Here is a 12193-nt window from a genome sequence, read left to right as displayed (position 1 = left end):
ATCTCTACCTATGTGACAGCGGTCATGATTATTGCTCTCTTCATGCTTCAGTTCCTGTCCTATAGAATGGGGACATGGGTAATGCATGCAGACCTCTAGGCTATCATGAAGAATACATAAGTTAATTTATCTATAGCCCACAGAATACCCAGCACACAGTAACTGTTCAATAAATTTAGTTACTGTGCTTGCTTTAAATTGTTAATACATATGTTCCCAGCATATCCATCACTTAATATCACCTCTCTTACTCTGGAGCCTCTTCTCTTCCCTTGGACACTTTAGAGAATCTGAGGGACTGCATGATAAATCAATTGCATTTCTATTTTGAGACATACTGCCACTTAAACAACACACACACACAACTACTTTTTTAAAATTCAAAAGAAGTTGTTAAGGCAAAGAAAGACAAAGATTCTATTTCACTAAACTTAAATAACTTTCTGCAAGTAAGTTAATAACTAGATAAGGGTAGTATATGCTCTATATTTTTTAAGAGGTATTGAGAGTTTTGTAAATCTCCCCGTGTCCCTAGGGGAATAATGAAGGTACACAGTATGGCTCCTGATGAATAGAGACATGTAGCGATAACCAGAGTGAGACCAAGGTCTCTGACTCAGAAAATAATTCAGAAAAGACATATGAATGCATTTAAGAAGACAATTGACTTAGTAAACATCTTCTCAGATGTCATTCCTCCACAAATATGTGACTGCTTGGGCTTAGCGTTCTGACCTCTGTACCTAGTACAGAATCCTTTATTATGCATTTTTATAGAATTCTTTCTTTCAGAGAACTTATCTCAATTTGCAAATAAACATTTACTTGCATAATTGTTTTATTAAAGCCTGACCCCCCGTGTTGGCAGGGATCACTCATCTTTCTGCTCATTACTGATCCCTAGTTCCCCATCCAGCACCTGAAACGGAGAGGGCTCTCAAGAAGCAGAGACATTACAATTATCCCAAAACTAGAGATGTGGGTCTTGAAAGGAAAAAGTCATGTCATATCTACCAGGTGAGTAAAAGTAGCAAGGGAATGCTTTCTCTCAAATAAGCAACAGTAGCTGAAAACTGGAATAGTTCTGACATATCTATGTATTATAGAAAGGACATATCCATGTATTATAAAACATATGCCTTTCAATAAACAATCAACATTTCCTATAAATAGACTTGGAAAATTCAAATTCAATTTCAGAAACAAAAACACTGTGTCTGATGACATGTAACTATTTTGACCACAGCACTTCTCTGGAATCCCAAAATAAAGTTGAAGCCATAATTTGGGGGTACAGAAGAGGTTAACCACTGAAGAATGGGATACTTTTTTTTGTCATAGCCAAAGACCATGTGTCCATGTAATTCAGTTGGATTCTAGTCTTCTCACTGATAGTGTTGAATAATTGTGGGTTTGAAATATGTATACAGAATTTAATTAAACTGAGAGACAAGAATTAAGGAAATCTATGAATGTCAAAATAATGTGAAACTGGTTATGTGAAGGAGCAATTAAATTTACTTGAAGAAATAACAGATGAAGACCTAAGAGAGACATCCATCCATCCAATTAAATGAATATTCTGAGAGTTCTATGATAAGCTCAAATGAAGAGTAATTCTCTAAATTTCTGAAGTTGGGAGTTCACCCCACTGAGACCTTTCTTTGCATTGTGGTTCATTTAAAGCAAGCAGAGATTTTAAAAGTATTTCAACTTAGCACTAATGAGAAATTTTGATTTCAGTCTTCATTGCTATACAACTTTGAACAAAGCATCTACAAATGGCTAAAAGGCACAGACACACAAACACCCTCAAAATATAATCTGCTTTTAACGACTGACAGTTTAAAGAGAATTGCAAAATTCTTTTAAAACTGCTTAACCTCTAGTCACAACGACTGGATTAAAGATGATTAAACTTGCTCAAAGATTCTAGTGTTCTGAGGAAAATGATGGCCATGTTTTGAGGAAAGACCAGCCTAATACCTTAGGAAGTTTAAAATTAAGAGCAAACTGTAGATCAAGTTAGCCACCTGCTTTGTGGTAATTTACTTAGCTGGTAATTTTAACTGCTGAAAATCTTAACTTCGCTGATAAATAATACTTCAGTTTTTCAGTTTGTAGGAAACTTGGTTAATTCTAACAAAAGTACTCAAAGGGTATTAAATATTAGAAAACCTTAATGTCCAGCCCTTAGCACATAGTTAAGACGTTCATGTCGGTAGAGAAATGTGGCCAACATATGAAATATAGAAGACTGTAGGCACAGTGGGGTGTCATATAGATAAATAAATACATGAGTTGCTAAAACGCAAACCGAGAGCCCAACTGGACTCTAACATTTAATAATTGTACGACTTCGAGTTAAGTTATTTCAGCTCTCTGGGTCTGGATTTCCTCACCTGTAAAAGGTGGACAATAAGAACTACCCCTCAGGTTGCAGTAGGAAGTGAGTGAGTGAAGGCACACAACACCGTGCCTGGTACACAGTGAGAGCTGTTTTCTTCTAAAGTTTCTACCTTTGGAATAAACAAAATAAGTATATTTTTGGTAAATGAAACGTAACTATTCATACTTCAACAATATGGGTTACTGTTATGTGGAAAAGGAAACACAAACACATTAATACCCAGTGATCCCAACAGAAAACAGGAAAACTTGAACGTCCATATTAACTCCAAAGACCATTTTTTAGAGCAAGAATGACCCTAAGGGCGGCCAGCTTCTCTGCAAGTGTACCTCCGGCATTTCTCCCCCAAGTTCCACACTTGTCTTCTCAAAGTCGTACCCCAAGCCTGCCAACGAGGAAAGTTTTACCACCTACCGAGTCCCGGGAAAGGTCCCACCGAGCCCAGCACCGCCGTCCGGCCATCCCTCCTCTCTGCTTGGCTCTGGTCTTTTGACAGACGCCACTCTACCTCCCACTCCGGGCACCACAACGAACCTCCCGTCCGCCCCCTGTCCAGCCGAGAACTCCGAAATGGGCAACAGGCTATAAAGGCTGCGGCCCCTCACCGCCCCCCGCCCCACCCCGCCCCCCGCGCGCCCACGTCCGCCGCCAGCCGCCCCCGGCGCCGCGCGCCCACTCCCCTCAGCACCCGCCCCGGCACCGCAGTGCATTCCAACGCGCGCAGACGCCGCGGGCTGGAAGGGACCCGTCGCCGTCTTGCCGGTCAGTACCCCCTAGCCTGCTCCCCCACGTGAGCGCCATCCCTAATGGAGGTGGCCACGCCACCTCCCAACGGCTCAGCCCGCGGGGACGCCCGGGAGCGCAGCACTGACAACAAAAACAACTCGACCCGCGCCGCCACGGAGCCGGCTGCCATCGCCGAGCCCGGGAGCGGCGCGGCGGCGACAGCGGGGGCTGCGGCACGGCCGGGCCGCCGCGGGAGGCCGAGATTTACCTGCGCGGCCCCGCGCCCCCGGGCCGGCCATCCTGCAGCAGCCGCTACCGCCGCCCCGCGGGCCCGAGGCGCCGCCCGCCGCCGGGGGAGGCGCCGCGCCGCAGTCCTGGCTGCGGCGCCCGGCACATGCTTGGCGCTGGCGGCGGCCGGCGCCCGCGCACAGGTGGGAACCCCGCGAGTGGGCGTTGGGGAGATTCCCTTCCCCAGCCGGCGCTTGCCGCCCGCTTCCACTCTTGACTTTGCCGGTGCGCGGCGCCTGCCCTTGCTCCGGCAGCGGAGCCGCCTGTGCCCGCGCCCCGGCGCCGTGGGCGGCTGCGGTCCCTGCGCAGCTGGGGCGGCGCGTCATGTGCATCTCCCGCCTCGCTGCTCGCTCCGCGGCACCCAGCGGCCCGGGGGGCACCGCGCGGCGGCCTGGCCCGCGCCCACTCCCCGCCCGGCGCCCGGACCCCTTCCACTCCCGCGCCCTCCCCCATCCCGGAGCTGTCAAGGAGGAAAACGCCTTGCACACACCTTGGAATGGACGGGCGCCTCAGTCACCGACTCGCCAAACTCTTAGAAGGTGTCCATTGGTCTGTAGGGAGGTTTGGGCATGGAGTAGGAGCCGCTTTCTTATTATTTAATAATGTTGGAAGTGCCGGGTCCGCTGCCAGAGTTGTGGGTCATGTGGGCACAGCAGAGGCTGGCTGCTGCCAGTACCAGGGTTTCCTGAGGATCCTGAAACTATGATCTCATCCTCCTCATCCGCCTCCCCCGCCCCTCTCTCCGCGGGCGCGCACGCACAGCACACACACATACACACACATGCACACACACGCATACACACACGGCATGCACTATCCTCCTTCCTAGACCGAAATATTCCTCCGGGGAAATACAGTGTTCGTGCTCTTCATTGAAAAAAAAAAAAATCCTCCTTGGATAGAGATTTTTCTCTTTCAAAGCTTGATTTATGTGCTTTGTTTATTGCTACAGTTTTCCCTCACACGTGCAAGGGATCCGAACAGAGCCTCAGAATTAAAATTAAAGATAATCATCTTCTTATGTTGACCCAGATTTTGGTCAGAACCCAAGAACTCAGACAGTACAGTTTCAATTTAAAATAAAAATAATATGCCAGGCTTGACTATGGAATAGTAATAACACCTGAGAGGTATGCAGTGGGTTTCCTTCTCAAGCTGCAAACATTTCCCAAACATTACCTCATTTATTTGCAGAGCATCTTTGCAGAGGAGGTGGATGAGAAGGGAAATAGTATTGTCACCTCAGATACAGAAGCATGAAGCCTAAGTCAGATAACATGACTTACCCAAGTACACGTAAGTCAGTATCTCACTATAAATATTAATTGCACAGCTACTAACTGGTTCCTTATTCACTCTTACCAATTCTTGGAAACTTAGATTACTGAACATAATCAAGCTATCCTTGATTATTTTTAAGTTACCAACTATCTAGCAAATTAATTAATTGATTTTTCTACGTGGATATGTTTTTATATAATTTTCTTCTCATTATTTGTATTTATCTTGTGTATTTGAATGATGGGGGTTATGTGTATTTGGTTATATGTGTGTTTATCTGTGTGAGATCCTATTCATTTGCATGGTTTAAAACCCTTAGATAGTATGAAGCAACTGTAGGCAATTTTTGAGGGGTAAGTCACCAGTTTCATAGTGATTTGTTATACTTCACTCAAACTCTTTTTAAGTGCTTGATGAATGTGAAGAGTTGTGCTGTTTGCAAGGCTATAGAGAAGTTCGAGATATGGAAGCTGCCACCCATTAATTTACATCTAGTTGTTTAGACAAGATATATATACTGAATTATTTACAGATGCAACGCTTTATTATTTTTTATGTTATTTTGTGAATTATCACAAAGAAAGTACAAGAGACAGGCCTTTTCCTTTTGCCTACTTAATTTCTGCTCCACATTTAAATGATTTCGTCTGTCTCTGTGCCCGCATTTCAGTCAGCCTTTGACGTCTGCGGTATCTAAATGGCCAAGGTGATACGATAACTTTGCCCTTCTCCTACATGCGCACCCTACATAAACACTAAACGGGGATTTTTTTTTTTTTTTTTTTTTTTTTTTTTATTGTAAGAGTTCTCACAGAGGACACTCTTGGGTAGCTTTTGTTCAGGTCTATATAAGAAAATGCAGCAGCTAACCAGTCTTCTAATACTCCCAAGAGAAATGATGTGAGAGAGAGAAAGAGAGGCGGGGAGAGAGGATGGGACCAGGAGAGGCAGAAGACTAAGCAGTGGAGGTTGGTGGGGAGGAGAGAAGAAAGAAAATTAAGACATTACAAGAAGGAGAGAAGAGGAGGGGGAAAAAAGAAAAAGAGGATCAGCTTTCAAAGGAATGCCAACATTTTCCAAATTTTGCTGCATGGTTATCAAATTTGGGAACTGATAGACTTTCTTATTGTTATCAGATGTTATCTTTTGATAAGCTTATAGGAATTCACTGGCAGAGACACCAGGTGTCAGTCCTCTAGAGGCTGCCCTGAGTGTTCTCAATTTTAAAAATTGAGTGGATTTTTAAAGTGGATTATTTAAAAAAGTGGATTCAAGGATAAGATCCACTAGAAGAAATAAACAGACTAATCAATATAATGTGATAATAAAAATGACAATGGGATCAAATAGTGAGCTAAATGGAAAACCAAAGGCACAGGTATATTAAAGTGGGCAATTAACTATACTTACAATATTTAAAGCACAATAATAGTAGTAACAATACCTCCTATTTTTAAAGTCCTTCAGATTTTTCAAAAAGCTTTTCATACAGTCTTTATTGACCAAAACAATAATTCGAGGGAGGCACTTTTGTAGGCTTTATTTTAAAGGGATGTAAGGACTTCCCCTCATCTTCTGCCCATAGAATGGAGGCGTGCTGGAAATTTTCACTCATTGTTTTGGAAGTATCATTTATATTTTTTTTTCATTAAATATTTTATTTATTTATTTGAGAAAGAGACAGAGAGAGAGAGCATGAGAGGGGAGAAAGTCAGAGGGACTAGCAGACTCCCCATAGAGCTGGAGCCCAATGCGGGACTCGATCCTGGGACTCCGGGGAGAAAGTCAGAGGGACTAGCAGACTCCCCATAGAGCTGGAGCCCAATGTGGGACTCGATCCTGGGACTCCGGGATCATGACCTGAGCCAAAGGCAGTTGCTTAACCAACTGAGCCACCCAGGTGCCCCAATATCATTTATATTTTCTGATCAGTCAACTCTCAAGATGTTGCTCAGTGTACCCCCCTCCAACCCTTCCCATAAACAATCCCACCAGACGGTTCCTGGGCATAGATCGCAGCAGTGATGTATAATCCAGGATTTTACACAGGTGCTTGGAGTTAAACTAGAAGCTTTAGCATGTAACAGACTCTAATGGATTTGCAGTATCTCTGGGAGATTTCTGCCCAAGAGGTGGAGGCTTAAATTGAACAGGAATATATCAAGAGCACTTTCCTTTTGATCTTCATACTCATGGAAGGATTTGTTTTAATTAGAGATATATTTAGGTTTGATGATTATAACATGTGTTTCAGAAATGCATTACAACTTCAGTGGCTCCAAAATCACTAGCAGTTTGTGCCAGAGAACCCTCATTTAGGGAACAATACTTTTAATATGGCTGTGCGCATGGATTTGTGCTTCATGCTAATTTAGGCTCTTGACCAAGGGAAACAGATATCTGGTATTTACTATTTTGCCCTTAAGATGTCTTGATTTTTTAAATAGATTGTAGTTAAAATGAGAATGGCTATAGGTAAAATCACAGAGTTTGCAATGTTTTGGTAAAATTGTGTGTGTGTATGTGTGTTATAGACATAGTAATATATAGCGTGTGCTTGTGTTATAGGTCAAATCAGAATCATTAGCTGGTAATAGTTTGGGGGCATGATGAATTAATAGTTTTGGAGTTTTTAAAGGGCTTGAATGACAAGAGTATAAAAGAAGATGGGTTCAAAATAATTGAAACAAAGACACTGCGGTTTTACCAATTAGGAACTCTTATACCCCTGGGTGTGGGCTGATACGGATGTAGATGATAGGATGAGTTGGGGGTTTGAAGAACACAGAATATCCGTAAATGATGCTCCCTCTAAGAAACTGATTAGCTTTCAAAGATGGAAAGTACATTAGCAGTATAATACAGATCAAGAAGATGGATCAAGTGAGCAACGACTATTGATGGTTAGGGGTTTTTCTGTTTATTGTTTTTTGTTTTTTTGGTGTGAGAGCTACCAAATTTTGAGGCAAAGGTGGACCCTGGGCAGAATTATGAAGTAGGCAAATTGCGTTCCTGTCCATCCTTTTATTCAATGTCCTCCCTCTTCCTATCGAAGCTCTGCCTTCTCTCTGGTTCACAAAGATAGTCAGAAGCCTTTGCTGTTCTCTGACTTTGCAAGATCCTCCCAATATGCAGCTCACCAGCCTCCAACAGAACATCATCCTCTGACCTCCACTGAAACACGTATATTGTGTCCTAAGCATTCATGAAAATTGAGGGGGTGGAAGTATGTATATTAATACACTCCAAGGATGTTCATTCAGTCTCCTTATGCGTCACTTCAAGATGCATATTTATATAGTTAAAGTTAGTATCCATCTGCCTGAGAAGAAATCCTGCATTGAGGCACGGTCCTGTCAGCTGTCAGGGAGTGATTGCAAATCTGGGAAAGCAGAGGTCTTCTTCATTTCATCCCGCCTCTGCTCCCTCCCCCCTTACCTCCCTTGGCTATACTAAAGCCTTCTGCCCACGAGCAGTGCCCATGGTAGTGCTCAGCCACAGGGTGTCCTCTCTTGATCTAATGTCCTCAGGGGAAATGCTGTTTGCAGTCTCCATGTGCTCCTCAAACTGAAGGGAAGACCACAGCCTAAAGAACAGGTGTAAGTGGTCAAATGTATTTTTTATCTTCCCTTTAGAATGAACAAATCTGTTGCCATTTGAAACAGCTGTGATTCCACTTTGTAATGGCAATTCATTAAACACGTATTATGGAGGTTCATGTCTCTCAACGGCACCACCCCAGTGTGCCCTTTACTCTTGGGGGAGTTTCTTTTCTCAGTGGACCATAAACAAAACACAGATGTTTTAGATGGAACTTAAGTGTACTGTCCCAATGGAGACAGTGGAAAAAAGCCAGCTGGCGAGCATAGCTTTCAGAAGGTGCTTCTGGTCTACTCACTTTGCTGCTACAATTGTTTTTACCCTTTGAAGCTGAATCTTTTTGTTTTGCCCAAGAATACAAAATATCTTGATACATGTCACCAAGAATAATATTGAATACATCAGAACATCAATAGCAAATAAATTTTGTCAATGTGGGTGATCAATCCAAATAATTAAGGACCAAAAACTGCCATTTACTGAAGATGACTTGTATGAATAGCTATCCACATTATCTTAGGGAAATGTTACATTTTTCCTGGGTGATTTCTATTTTTTATTTTTTTTTTTAAAGATTTTATTTATTTATTTGTTAGAGAGAGAGAGAGAGTGGGAGAACACAAGCAGGCAGAGTGGCAGGCAGAGGCAGAGAGAGAAGCAGGCTCCCCACTGAGCAAGGAGCCCGATGTGGGACTCGATCCCAGGACCCTGGGATCATGACCTGAGCCGAAGGCAGTGGCTTAACCAACTGAGCCACCCAGGCGTCCCTCCTGGGTGATTTCTAAATAAAACCATGTTTTTAATAAAACCCAAAAAACCTGTTAGAGAGTGAAAAGCTTAGTCAAAACAATTTTATGGGAAATCAGTTTGCCTAACTTAATTATTTCCCACTAAAACGACTCTTTACATATATCATTTAAACACAGCCCAAATCTCCTATAGACCATCAGGAACCATGTTAACAAGCACACGTTTTAATTTAAAAGTTAATCCCTACAGTAAATACCATACAGTTTTTTTAGCTGCTGCAAAGCCTTGTCTTTTATGAAAAACTAAATGAAAAAAAAGAGGGGGGGGTTGGGGGATGAAAGTAAACGAACCCAACTCTAATCCTTAAAAATGTATAACAAATATTTGGGTGGATCCATAATTAAGATTTATTATTGGAAATAAGGGTATTTTACTTTTTAGGGTGTATGTTTTGAGATCGTTCAAAGTGCATTCCAGGAGGTGATCACATATACTACAATATGGAAATTTTCTTTGTTAATTATCTTATCTTTTATTTGTGTCACAAATACCACGGCGGATTCTCCTGTTCTTTCTCCTTGTCCCTGAACTGCATCACCGGATCAGTCTGAACATCCTCCATGGTTTTGATGCTTTTTTCATTTACATATTGGCCTTACTTTCCTCTTTTTTATGTCAATCAGCTAGACTGAAAGGAACAGGCATGGAGGGCATTTTACATGTTTTATCGTAACCAGGCGTCTTATTTTGTACCCAGTTCCTGATCTATCTTCAGCAATGTCTCTGCTGTCCAGTGGACATACATGAAAATTTCCTGATTTGGAAATGGTCTGGTTTTTTATTTGCACGTATCTCATAAAGCATTCTAAGATTCTCAAGGGCAAGGGCCATGATAAAAACATCCTTTTCTCCCCTTCTCGAGAGAATCCAAGCATGTTTATTTCATATAGGAGGTACCTGGAAAATAAGACGAGGATGATGGTGAGGAAAATTCTAGTTTCTTTCTGGCATTATGCTGCATGTAGAAATAATTCTTGTAGACTTGTAAACACCTCTGACAGAGCATTTTTTGGTACATTTTATATGAATAAGCTGTAGTGGCTCCTCTGTGTGGCTTGCTTCTGCTATTGGGATTGATACAACTTTTTCTTTGTGTGTTTAAAACAAACCAAAAAAAAAAAAATTGGGAATGACAGAATTATATACATGTAAAGACACTCATTTAGGGGCGCCTGGGTGGCTCAGTGGGTTAAAGCCTCTGCCTTCGGCTCAGGTCATGGTCTCAGGGTCCTGGTATCGAGCCCCACATCAGGCAGAGAGCCTGCTTCCTCCTCTCTCTCTGCCAGCTTCTCTGCCTACTTGTGATCTCTGTCTGTCAAATAAATAAATAGCATCTTTAAAAAAAAAAAAAAAAGACACTCATTTAAATCTTAATCAATACCAGTACAGTATATTTCTCTTTGTTACAATATTTCTTCAATTTAACTCGATTTGTCATATCTGTGTCATAAATATTTAGAAGAGACAGCATTTAAAACCTATTTTGGGGGCGCCTGGGCAGCTCATTTGGTCAGTTAGGCATCTGCCTTTGGCTCAGGTCATGATCCTGGAATTCCAGGATGGAGCCCCCTGTGTCACACTCCTTGCTCAGCAGGGCATCTGCCTCTCACTCTCTTTCTGCCCCTCCCCCTGCTCCTTCTCTCTCTCAATCACTCACTCACTCTCACACTCACTTGCTCTCAAATAAATAAAAATCTTGAAAAAAACCCATACTTTGTAGTTTACATTATAGGAAAAAGTGGATATTTTAAGATCTTCTGTTTTTGGTTTCAAAGAAAATAGTAACAACTTATTTTATAAAAGTGAATATATTCAGGATTGTACGTAGTGCATAAGTGAAGTGTTCTCTTCCACGGGCTCTTTGTCCTTTTGTTACTGTCATCAAGGTGCATTCCCCTGCTCAGCGTTACCCATCCTTCCTGACATCGTATAAAAGACTTCATCTTGGAAACTATCCTGAAGCCTATTCACATAATATGTTGTGTTTTTACTAGTCATTTCTGGTATATTACACATTAGGATTGCCCACTCCTTCATCAGGATTGTGAACTCCTTATCATGTGCATCTCTTGTACATGTTGCAGCTTCTTATACTTATTCAGAAAGTACTGGCCGATTGCTTTGTTGATTAACTGAAAATAGGTTACTGTTTTGACGAGTTGTTGTTCCAAATATGAAAGAGTAATGTCTTCTCTTTCTATTTATTATTAATCTTTGTGCATTTCCAAATCTTTAAATATATGTTCCCAGTACAGCATTAATTTTTTATAATAATTATTCAGTTTGATAATAGAAGTCTTTCTCCTATATTTATAAATAAATAAATAACAAATCAAAATCAGTTTGTTGCTTAGTTGCAAAGAGTAATCTCTACCTATATGGTATGTTACGTTTCTACCTTAACCAAGTAGGATTACTGTAGTATTATTTATTCAAGGTCATATAATTTTATTTCTTACTCTAAGCAACTACAAGAAATGAATATGGAGATATTTAAATATAGAAGATTTTCTTTCTTTGGTATTTTTTTCAGTCTTGTAAATTTTTGATAACTTAAAAATTAAAGTGAATTCATTTCTTAAAAATGAATGTTTGGGGCACCTGGGTGGCTTAGCCGTTAAGCATCTACCTTTGGCTCAGGTCATGATCCCAGCGTCCTGGGATCGAGCCCTGCATTGGGCTCCCTACTAGGTGAGAAGCCTGCTTCTCTCTCTCCCATTCCCTCTGCTTGTGTTCCCTCTCTTGCTGTGTGTCTCTACCAAATAAATAAAATCTTAAAAAAAAATTAATGTTCATCATGCTGCAGAATGGCTTATATCTGTTCAAAGAAAACAAGTATTTTAATAGCTAGAAATATTAATAGCCTAGTATATATTAAACACATTTAACGATAGATTAGATCAAAGGGCTACAACCTATAATCAATAGTTTTTAGGAAATTCAAATTTATTACCTCAGTTTTTATTTCTAAAGTTTAAAAAAAAAACCCACCTCAATTATAATTTTATTCAGATCCTGACCAGTAAACTAAATACAATAGCTGCTACCCAATGCTATATCCCCTCGACTGATGTTGAA

At 41.4% G+C, this 12193-nt stretch overlaps 1 protein-coding gene across 2 annotated transcripts in view; it reads right to left on the bottom strand.

Moving 5' to 3' along the window:
- Positions 1-4124, bottom strand: part of DTNA (dystrobrevin alpha) — a 356122-nt gene extending 351998 nt beyond the window's left edge. Inside the window, exon 1 of one of the 2 annotated variants that reach the window (XM_045065499.1) lies at positions 3915-4124. The gene's annotated coding sequence lies outside the window, so the exon portion shown is untranslated. Of the gene's footprint in view, positions 1-3404; positions 3484-3914 lie in introns of those variants that run through there. The other variant, XM_045065500.1, reaches the window with a different exon arrangement.
- Between the last annotated feature and the right edge of the window lie 8069 nt (positions 4125-12193).

The sequence above is a fragment of the Mustela putorius genome, unplaced genomic scaffold, assembly GCF_011764305.1.
Source record: "Mustela putorius furo isolate JIRA1106 unplaced genomic scaffold, ASM1176430v1.1 tig00003858_pilon_pilon_pilon, whole genome shotgun sequence".
In the NCBI taxonomy this organism is placed as follows: Eukaryota; Metazoa; Chordata; class Mammalia; order Carnivora; family Mustelidae; genus Mustela; species Mustela putorius.
The sequence above is the reverse complement of the archived record's forward strand: the minus strand, read 5'-3'. Positions and strand labels throughout refer to the sequence as shown.